The sequence below is a fragment of the Electrophorus electricus genome, chromosome 15 (genome assembly GCF_041902795.1).
Source record: "Electrophorus electricus isolate QZ-2024a chromosome 15, ASM4190279v1, whole genome shotgun sequence".
Classification (NCBI taxonomy): domain Eukaryota; kingdom Metazoa; phylum Chordata; class Actinopteri; order Gymnotiformes; family Gymnotidae; genus Electrophorus; species Electrophorus electricus.
Window position 1 is genome coordinate 3,024,506 of NC_137511.1, and position 10,973 is coordinate 3,035,478.

Genomic DNA, 10,973 nt, shown 5'->3' on the forward strand with positions numbered 1-10,973 from the left:
CATGGTATCCTCAGCAGTCAATACTCGAACACCCTGTTCTGGCGTGGGAGGGGTGATCTTAGCCACATGGCTGCAACATCCCGTCTGCCTCGAGCGCCTCGGCTGCGTAGCTGAACCCTGCACCCACATCGATCACTCTGCCTCGTCAATACTTTATCAAAGTTCACCAAACCAAATGAAAACAAGGTCTGTTAAACTCCATGTCAAAGCCTCGCCCGCTGTCGACGGCAGGACAGTTAACCCTCGAAGTACTCAGTCAACACCAAGACCTCATGACTTCGGCGTGGCATCCAAATGGTGAGACCCTCCCGGCTGCCGCATGAAATGTTCGGAGGGTGCAGTGACGTTCCTTCAGTTCTTTTGCCCTATGAGGGTTGTCAGAGGCGCCATGCCGTCCAGGATGTGGCTGTTGCGGCGTGTCCCTGGTTTACACCTCCCCACAAAGAACTCCCTGCTCCTCCTGCAGCTTTCCGAGTTGTTTCAGTGCTGAAACGTTACCCGCCTCTGCGCTCCCTCCAAGCCACAGGGAGGTCACGTCAAGCTGCGGCCTGCACGCCACCCTAGAACAGTCAGGTCACGGAGCCGAAGGTCAAGAACTGGGCGTGCTTTGGGTGTGCGTCAGATCTAGTCTCAGACTTGTAACATGGTGTCCGACGGACCAGGTGGTGGCAGGGGCTAGCTGGGGTCACACACACACACCCCTGGGCCACAGTGATCCTGCGGACAGAGTGTGCGTTGCAGCATCGACTGCGTGCGTCCGGTTAAGGTGCACCGTGCTCTGGAGTAGAACTGCATGTGTGCACGCAGGGAAGCAGTGAGTGCGACAGCGAGAGCACATTGCAGCTGCTTGAGCACATACATGTAACACCACACCCACTTCTTTCTTCTGCTGCTAAAGGAAGTATGCACACAGTCTCTCGGGGGAGTGGAGTCATACTACACACACACACACACACACACACACACACACACACATCAATTAATGTCTCTAAGCCTGCCACACCACATACTTCCCCCCCCCTGACTGCAGCCAGACAGCAGAGTTCCTCAGAACAGTTTTTTTTTTTTTCTTCTTTTGTTTTTACAGGGTTTAGTTTTCGTTTCCTCGTTTCTCGGGACTCGGTGGGGGACGATGTAGAATAGACACATAATGACCTGCAGGCCCTAATTAGACAGTGTCACAACTTCCTGAACTTAGATAGGCGTGTGACAGGACGGTCACATGGTGACAGCCTATCTGAGTTACTGTGCTACTGTATATTGTTGTCTGTGCGCACACACACACACACACACACACAATGACTGAAGTGGGTAAAGTGAGAAATGGGCACATTACAACGTTATATCACATGCCAAAGGGCCTTTGTTCTGTTCGCCTGACAGAGAGAAAACTACTGAGCTGTGGAAAGTTTGCAGTGGTGCTAATTGTTTTAGACATTTTTACATTTCTCTCTCTCTTCTCTCTCTTTTGCTCCCCTTTTCTTTCTCACTCTCTTTCTGTCTTTCTCTCCCACCCCCACCCTCCTGCCTGCTGTTGGAGAGAGAAACATGTTGCCTGCACACGACTGCTGGCACGTCAGCGTGCCACTTGACCCAGTCCTTCCCAGATGAGATTAGCTCTCTGTAACACACACTGCCCAGAATATGCTACAGCTGAGCGGCTTTGTACTTTGCCCCTGTACTTTGTAGAAACCAAGGAAAGGCTGGTATCAGCTGACGGTCCATTTGGGTTAGTCGGAGGGAGGGCGAGAGAAAGGGGGGGGGGGGATGAAATGTGTCTGGGAGGCACTGTCAATCACTCACACGGATGCTGCGTGTGTCTCGCTTTCACATGCATTTCCCATGAATCTCTCTCCTCAGTGTCAAAGTTCGATGTCCTCGGTGTCCTTCAAAAGCTGTCTGCTCAGTCTGCACCTCCTGCCCCGTTATGTGGATCATTCACTCTGCTTATCTGCGGAAGCACACGGCACAGTAAAGCTCTGTGCGTTGGGGTACGCGCACCGTCATGGCCGTATGGAGCATTGATCTGCATTCCTGTGGGGGCCGACGTGTACAGTTCTTCTTGCAGAGCCCTGTCTGACCTCACTGACCTCAGCATCACTTAAGACGTGCGCACACGCCCTTTTTTGGTGTGTGAGACGTCCTTCAGTCCAAACGCTGCACTGAACTTTAAGATCCCCATTCAGAAACCTCAGCTCATCTCTGTTGTGTGAAAACTCTGTGAACCTTGCGGCTGTACGCACACACTCTGTGGAGATGTCTCTGATGAGCTGGAGCGTCCCTGCTGCCCAGCAGAGGTCCCGTATAACTGCCCCTGTACATTCCCTGCGCAGATTAAAAAAAAAACTGCTCATGGGTGTGAAAAGCACGCCAACATAGGGCACTAGGTGCTATCGTTCTCTCTCTCTCTCTCTCTCTCTCTCTCTCTCTCTCTTTCACACACTGCCTTTTTGAAAAGCCACAGTGGCAGGAAGTGTCATGTGTCAGCTTGTACGCCTGATACTAACCACAATCTGTGTTAACTGCCATGAAGGTGAGAAGAATACTGTCAAGCCCCAAATCAGAGAAACACCTTTAGCACACTCCGACCATCTTTGGCTACTACACTACACATCTGCCAGTCTTCTGCTGGGCCTCTTTCTTCAGGGTTCTAGAGGTGGTTGTCTCTTGGTCTCTTTTTCCATATGGCTGTCATCACTTAAAAAAAGTGTTTTTTTCATTTTTCTGATTCCAACTCCAGCCAACACTTCATCCAGAGCAGTGTGTATATACCAGAGGTCTACGCAACCTCGGTCTGTTTTAATGTTACGTGGTGATTTGCTGTAAAGTTTGAGGTCACAACACATTTTGACTTCATTGACCGTGGAGACGAGCATTCCCACGTGTCGCCTCCGTGCATGCGTGTTGGTATTCTCGTGATCCCCTGCATGTTCATGTTCTTTCTCACCCTCTTCACTGACATTTTTTCTTTGATTCATGCTATGAGACATAAATGTTTGGTCTTAGAACACATCTGAAGGAGGGAACTCCTACCCCGACCTGCCTTGCTTCGTCTGGCCCAAAGCTGAGTTGGCAGGGAACTCCTTGAAGGTATAGCTACAAGTACGTTTGGTGACTATTGTAAAAGTGGTCGGACGAAAATAATTTGTAGTTGTGAACAGTGAGTGAGTGACTGAGTGTGTGTGAGTGTGTGTGAGTGTGTGTGAGTGTGTGTGAGTGTGTGTGTGTGTGTGTGTGTGTGTGAGTGTGTGAGTGAGTGAGTGAGTGAGTGAGTGTGTGTGTGTGTGTGAGAGAGAGAGAGAGAGAGAGAGAGAACATGCTGGGGTTTTTATGGCTGTGGGAAAGGCCAGCAGGTCACCCAAGTTTCGTCAGATTTTTTTCTTTTCTTTTTTTCTGTCTTAGTGATGGCGATTTCAGCGTGTTCTTTTTCCCTCTGCATGCCTTGTTTCCTTTTACCCGCTTCCCACTGTGGCTCCACCGCAGGCCGGCAGGCCCCCCTCCCTCCACGCACGCTGCCCTGGGCCTCCGCCCTCCTGCTCCTGGTGTCCCTGCTTTAACCAACCCTGCGCTAAAACCAACCATCACTCCTACAGCGGTGTGTAAAGGACAAACCGGGAGCTCAGCTTCCCAGACAGAGGAAGAGGAGGGGAGTCCTGTTAGCAGCGAGTGGGGCTCCGTGATGCGGGGGATGGGCCAGGGGGGCTCGGTGACGTTTTCGGGGTCAGCGAGTGGGGAGGCGCAGCGCTGAACGAAACGGTGCTGGGCACCCCCGCATTGCGGGTGGCGCTCCGGCGAGAAGGTGCTGCATGCCTGCCTTCATCTCTTACACACGTTCTTCGTCCACTGGAACGCGCAGTACACCTATAACAGCCATAACAGCCTGACTCCCTTATGCCCCTCACCTGAGCTGTGAGCGAGAGAGACTAACAGACAGAATAAGACAGAGAGGAAGGGAAGAGACAGGCTGTAGTGTATGGAGTGATGGTGATATGGATAAGAGAACCAGGGCCGTACACAGCACAGGCAGCCGTGGGGAGGCTGGGAAAGTGGGTTAACCCTTAACTGGCCCCTTGGCTTTAACTGTAATTGACTGCACAGGCCTTGACATGCACCCATACACTTATACAAAAACACACGTGAGTGCATGGAAGAGAATGTGTGTGTGTGTGTGTGTGTGTGTGTGCGCGCGTATATATGAGCCAATTAAATTTACACACAAACTCCTACACACACAGATGTTCAAGCCATTCTAAATGAAGACACTCACCACCTGCAGCTTTCTGCATTGCTACCTCTGTGGTCTTCTGGCATTTCTGCCCTGCCAGTGGAAAACAGAGGAGTGCCCCACGCCCACCCTCCTGCCTTGGCTGTTAGTTCTGCAGCGTGCCCCCCCCACGCCCCTTCCCAAAGGACCCCTGCCATCCCTGGAGCTTTGCTTTCTTACCCGCCCCCTCGAGCCCCCACCGGATCTGACTTCCTCTGGGTCGTGGGCGTCTGCGGAGGCCCTGCCCCACCATGTCAGCAACGAATACACACACGCACAGACACACAGAGCCATCGAGCGAAGTGGTAGAGATTGTGAGGCAGACTCGGAGCTAAATGCAGACACTGTCTAGCTGCTTCTCCCCTCTGTCTCTTCGGTGAGGGACAGGACTGTTCTCCTCTGTGGTCTGTGTTCACATGCAGGCGTCCTTCCGTACGCCCCAGCATCTGGCGTGCGGGGTACGGCAGCAGCTCTGCCTGACAGAGCGGCCGCACGTCATCCAGGTTGTTTTGTTTTAACGCAGCACCTGTCTGCAGTACTCCTGCTAACACTCCGTCTTTAGCTGGCTCACTTCCCTCTCCTCACAGGCTCCGCCTCCATCGCGTTCCCTGTGGGTGGGAGGCCTGTGCCGCGAACCAGCAGACAGCTTTCCATAGGCCGATTGTTACCTGAATATTCATTACGTTGTTGCGGGACATAAAGGTCCCGTATCTCACTGGTAATGTGGGTTACCGGAAGTCAGTCCAGTTTATCGTGCTAAAAGTGCTATAATCCGGGGCATTTACTCCATGGCTAAATCCCTCTTACCCCTCTTTAACCCTTTCACGAGCCTGTGCAGAGGCCTCTGATCCCCAACAGTGCCCTCACTTAGAGGCTCATACAACTCCTCACAGAGGCACACAAGACTTGGCTTTGAGATGTACAGTGGAATTTCCTCATGACACGTTTGAAGCTGCATCTTGGGAGTTAGAGCATTTGGCATTATAAAGAAGTCTTGGACAGATTTTGGACAGAAACATGGTTTAGTAGTTGTGTTATTTATTAAAATTAGAAATAAATTGTTGATTTTTGAATGCCTAGAATTTTCTAGGTGGTAAATCTGTACGGCTCAGTAACGCAACAACACTGGACATCAAGCTTTACGGTGTCTGACATTTCAAAATAGCTGTGCAACATCTCAAGTTGCATGTCAAACTGTAAGCAACATTCCTTAATTGCATAATAAAACTGTTGTGCAAATTACCACTTCTGTTTTATTAATTGACCCTGGTTGGAGAACCTCAGGGAGAGCATGAGCCTGCAGTTAGACGCCAGAAGACCCCTGAAGTCCCCGAGCGTCACAGTACCACTATCTGAGTTTTAAACACTGTCTTCAGAAGAATCCAGCCGGTCTCGTTTTGCATATGGTCGCTGGTGCTTCTCAGAATGCGCACATGGTCTCCTCCTTCTATTTTTGTTGCACTTGCAGTGAACTTTGGGCCCCACACGTGGGCCGAGGGAATGGCGAGAATCGTCGGGGGACTTGTGTGAGTTCGCTGGGTTTGGAGTTCACTTGGCTTGACCTGTGTTCAGGGCATGTTGTCTCCGAGAGCCTCTGACCTACAGAACAAGCTCTGCCCGACTCCAGTCCGCCGCTTGGCCTGCCTTGGGTGAACACGCTTTGGTTTTCAAAATGCGCATTTCCAGAGATTTCTTTTACAGGAATAGTCGTCTCCTGAATAAAACAACTGAGTGTTGACGGCTGTAATGGCTCCAGCGTTGATGTTAAGAGTGCGTGTGCGTGTGCGTGTGCACACTGGGGAATGGCACTGTCCCGTTACAGGCTGCGTTCCTCTGATTATACCGTTCCTAACCAGACGAAAGGCAGTAATATCACTCAGAAATTTGCATAAGGCTGCAATCAGTGGTGTCTAAAACATCAGCTGTCTTTGGATGTATGTACCAGCACCTAGCAGTTCATGAAAAGAAAAACATGAGTTCTCATGTGAGGACCCCCCGTTCTCCAAGCGGGCTTCCGTACCGCAGCTTCTGCGCGTCATATTTTTTCACCTGCAGGCCTCTTCCACAGCTGCCTCCCCACATCCCGTTCGCGTGGGTCCTGTCCAGCGACCTCCGGTAACACCGAGACGCTGCGAGCACAAGGGCAGCAGTGTTGCGCCGTGGTCTCGCAGAGAGGGAGCGGAGTAAGAGGAACCGGACCCCTCCTCCCCGGACATGCGGCCAAAGCAAACAAACGAAGCCAACAGAACAAGCGGAATGCCGCTTGATGAGCCGGGGGGGATGCTGAAGTCCCGCGGTGACGGCCCATTCCATGTCTCTGGATTTCACAACCGCGGAGAAGCGGGGACCTTCCCTAAGTGCATAATCACTTTAACTGATGAGTCATGTTTGGGATCGAGTTAGCTGCCATGCTGACGCGCGCTGATCCTTCCTAATCGGTCGGCTCTCTCATTGGGCACTGCCAGCGCTTTCATGCGGAGCCCCTTTTTTTCCCAGTTATGTCTGCACGCTGGCTTGTCATCGCCTGCATGTCTCATGTCTCCTGGATGCTTTTCAGACTAAGACTTCGCCGATGAGCACAGAGCGTCTGCGACGCTACACTTTGTGCACGGCCTCTGCGGGCTGATGCCGTTCGGCACTACAAAAAGTTCTTTCTCACATGCACCAGTACGACAAAGAGATTAAAGCAGCACCTCTAATCTCAAATAATGAATCAGGCGAGGCGGCACTGTCCCAGCTGCGCTTAATGTCAGCGTGATTAAGTGTGTTGTAACTAAATGGACAGGGGACGAAAGGAAGCTTTAAAAGAGTCGGGAAGAGTCGGGAAGAACGGTAATCACTCTAATGAGGCCTGCGGAATAGTTTTACTGGTTCCTGACTCCACCAGCCACCGTTTTGCTTCTCTTCTTATTTTTCTTTTGGTGCTTGTTTTAATTTCCACTTCCTGATTTATTCCTGGCTGAATCCAAATGTGTGCCAGCTGTGCAGCAAGGAGACGTGTGAGCGAGGCTTTCAGAGGCTGGAGACGAACAGGACCGGAGATGAGAGGAAGCGCTTCAGCTATGGTGTAGAGTGGAGCACTGCACTGTTTGTACGCTCCTGTGTACGCTCGTCAGGATGGAGCTACAGGGCCTAGTTACCGGGCATCAGACCACCCGGGGCACTAATGAGTACCTACCGCGTGGGCGATGTGAGGCCTAACCCAAGCTGGGTCAGATCAGTGCCTGTATGTTTGCTACGGCAACATGAGGGGAGCTTTGATTTTTACAGTGAAGAGGAAGCTTGTGTAACTGGCATGTCTGGGGATATTTAAAGATTAAGCTTTTCTTTAAAAGGTGTTTTTTTTTGTTTACAGTAATTGTCACAACCACTGCATTTTTTGGGGAATGTGCTTAAGCTCCGTGGCGACTGATTTCTCAGGGATAACTGGAACAAACGCAAAAGTGGCGCTTCCATAAAGCATGACTGTGGCTCGAGACAGAGAGACCAGCTGAGGCACTCAGCTCCACGTCTGTCCTCGTCACGCGCGCACACCCACCAGATTTTGATCTAGGCCGGGCTTTGCATGAGATTGATGGTGACTGCAGAGAGACAGACCAAGCCAGCTAGTTTCATAACTTTATTTGTTCTCTGTTCTCTATGCTGTCTGTTCCCAGCAAAGAGCCTCGGCGACCCAGCAGAGGACAGTAGTCTTGTGGAGAAGTTTAAAGGGTGCGCACTCCCTGTGGAAAGACTCGGCTTTATGTATGAGGTCTCGCTGGCTGCTACGCTGCCTTCCAGTGAGGGAGGAGGAGATGGGAGGAGGGGGGGGGGAGTCACCTTTGTAAGGTCAGAGGGTTTAGAACCCCCCCGTGAGGCTCCAGGGACCCTAACGACCATCTCCCATATATAGTGGCTGCAGAGGAATTTGGTCCAGGCGGCAGCTGTTGCCAAGCAGAGAGCTCTAGCGGTGAGCCCTGTGCTTGAGTGGACGGCCACGCTGACATCCAAACAGCCACCACGGAAGAGCCGAGAGGGCTCAAAGCAGCACACAGAGACGCAGCTGAGGCAGCCCAGGAACCCAGGGGTTGAAAAGTTCAAAACAGTGATTTCCTTTTTGTGCTAATAAGTTCCCGAGTGTTTAGAAATAGTGGAACTACAAACCAATCCCACATGGAACATAGTGTGTGGGTTAAGCGAGGTCGTGAGGTGCACTGCACACCTACAGCCTGTTCACGTCCCATTTGTCCTGCAGAAACCCTCCTGTAGGTGCGTGTGCCGTTCGGGATCAATAATCCGATCCCAATCCTTCGTGCAACGTCGGGCACTAACACGGACATCTGCGATGTGGCATGTCACGTGCCTGCCCCTGCCCCGCTGGGAATGGGACTAATTGGGCCAGGGTAATGACCTGGATCCACAGTTTAACTGATCGTCCCCCACAACGATACAATTCCCCCAGACACTCGGCCTACTGCCACTGACTGATGTAAAGCCACCGTGTCTATACTGTATCTACTGTAACTACAGGAACTCCTCAGTTATAGTACTTCTTTTTGTTACATACCAGAGCTGCTCTTTTAATTAAAAGTTATGAAAAATCTAAAGCATGAAAGTCATCAACATTTTAAAAATGTTTTCTTTTCTTTCTTTATTTATTGCAGGGATGGTCCATGCCTTACATTAATCGGTCACAGCTTGAGGAGTCAACGTGGAGATGTAAAAAGTGGGTTCTGGGCAGCATTTGCCTTGTTCTGTAAGGCCATATTTCTCTTCCTGTAATTCCAAAATGGAAAACAGAAGTTGTGGTGAAGCTGGAGGTGGCAGAGAGGTGGTGCAATTCAAAACGCTCCTCTCAAAGCACAACGGGGGCCTGCAGGATGTGTGCCGGTCAGGAGGAGCGAGCTCCAGGTGCAGCCCTTCTCACAAACTCAAGTTCTTGTATAAATCTGTGTTTTGCAATGTCTACCAGCTGACTGAGCTCTTTCCTTTAAGAAATTCAAATAGCTGGCTGCTCGTTGACAGACTTTTTACCGAGCCTCCATTTTGGCGCACGCCTTCTGACTTTAAAGGCGGATTCCAGGAAAAAGAGCTGGAACCAAGAATCATAGCTGTGTGCTGGAGTAATACAACTGGAAGCTTCTAACCAAGTACTACCAGTGTTCAGCCAATTGTTTCAACACTTGCACTCATAAATAGTGGTTGGGACTCAAAACGTGTTACAATTATAAAACAACAAAACACATCGGCTCACGTGTGCCCATAAAACTTGACATCATTTGCAACCTGGCCTCCTATTTCAAATATTATAAATATTTTGACCTTCAGCAGTTCCTAGAGGGACCCAAATATTAATTTCAGCAACAAATACCTAAGCAATTAAGAAAAAATATTTAAGTTACATGGTGCTTTAGACTGGAATTTGTCGCAGATTTGTCATGAGTTCAAGACAAAACGGAGGTCATGTGAATATCTTCTCAAAATATATAGTCCCTGCTTTCTGTGGTGACACTCTTCTAGGTTGTTCCATAGGAGTGAAAAAGGAAGCCATACTCGGTGTACGCAGACTGTCCTCGGCTGCGGAATCTTGATTTGCCTGTTATTTCCTTCCTTGCACCACAACCAAAACCACTGTTCTTTTCATTCAGTTGGAGCAACCCAATGGTTGTGTCAGGTACTGAGTCTTCAGGAAGGCCTCAGGCTTGGTCTTTCCTTTTTTCTGCATTGAGTCTTGCTCCTTAGCCTTGAGGTATCATGGGGGAAAGAGAGATCGGTTCTGTCTCCTCAGAGGGACCTACGAGGAGAGACTGGGTAAGACGTGCCCTGGCCTACAGCCACACTCCCATGGAGATATAACGCAAAAAAACCTCAGCCCAACTACAGAATCAAGGAGGTTACAAATATGCTTAAAGATGACTGGAAAGCAGTGGAATAGCTGAAGTAAATGCTCTTAAATCACCTGTTAATTGGTTTAAGAGCAGACGTGCAAGTAACATGACTTTGTAAGCATTTACCAAGTAAATCACACCCTCAACATTGTCGCATTCCAGTCTTAAAACGCGCGGTGAGCTTGCATCCGGCTTCTATGGAATCCAGTTGGGTTTGTAACTCTCGTCACTGGATTCGGAGGAGTCTGAAAGTCAACCATGAGCTTTCTGTAGCTTCCTGTTAACTTCCCAGCAGCTCTACGGCACTTTACTGAAGCCATCGTTCTGCACACGCATGCTCCCCACGCAAACGCAGCCCCGTCGGCACCAGCAGGTATATACGGACGGCGGGGCAGGAGGGTAAATCACAGGCCATGAACATATCTGCACATATACTCTTAAAACCTTCGTGTTAAAGTTAAACCACCTCTCAAGGGGTTTTTTTTTTTTGATAGGAGAGGAAAAAGTTGAATCCAGAGAACTGCTTATTTATCAGTGGCCATAAATATTTCTCGATTCTGTCCGAATAATGTAAATTGTGCACAAGAGGGTTTTTCAGAAAAGTCAACAGAAAAAGCAAACTTAGGCTCTGGCGCAAATGGCAGAATTTGGCATGAAATAATATAAAATGACAAATCATTGTGTGAAACAAGGTACAGTTGCCGGCAATTTGTGTTACGGTGATCATTGATTTAACTGGCAAACAATCCGGAGACAAACTAGAAAACTCCACACACACACAAAAAAGTCATCATCTATATAAAATGACCAGGAAGTTATTATCCAAATATAGACTTACTGAA

At 49.8% G+C, this 10,973-nt stretch overlaps 1 protein-coding gene across 9 annotated transcripts in view; it reads left to right on the forward strand.

Moving 5' to 3' along the window:
• The window catches only part of rnls (renalase, FAD-dependent amine oxidase), a 39,413-nt gene extending 28,546 nt beyond the window's left edge, over positions 1-10,867 (forward strand). For 5 of the 9 annotated variants that reach the window (XM_081697796.1, XM_081697794.1, XM_081697797.1 and 2 more), the window contains one exon: positions 8,908-10,867. The gene's annotated coding sequence lies outside the window, so the exon portion shown is untranslated. Of the gene's footprint in view, positions 8,888-8,907 lie in introns of those variants that run through there. The other 4 variants (XR_003410877.3, XR_014117214.1, XR_014117215.1 and 1 more) reach the window with 3 other exon arrangements.
• Positions 10,868-10,973: the final 106 nt, after the last annotated feature.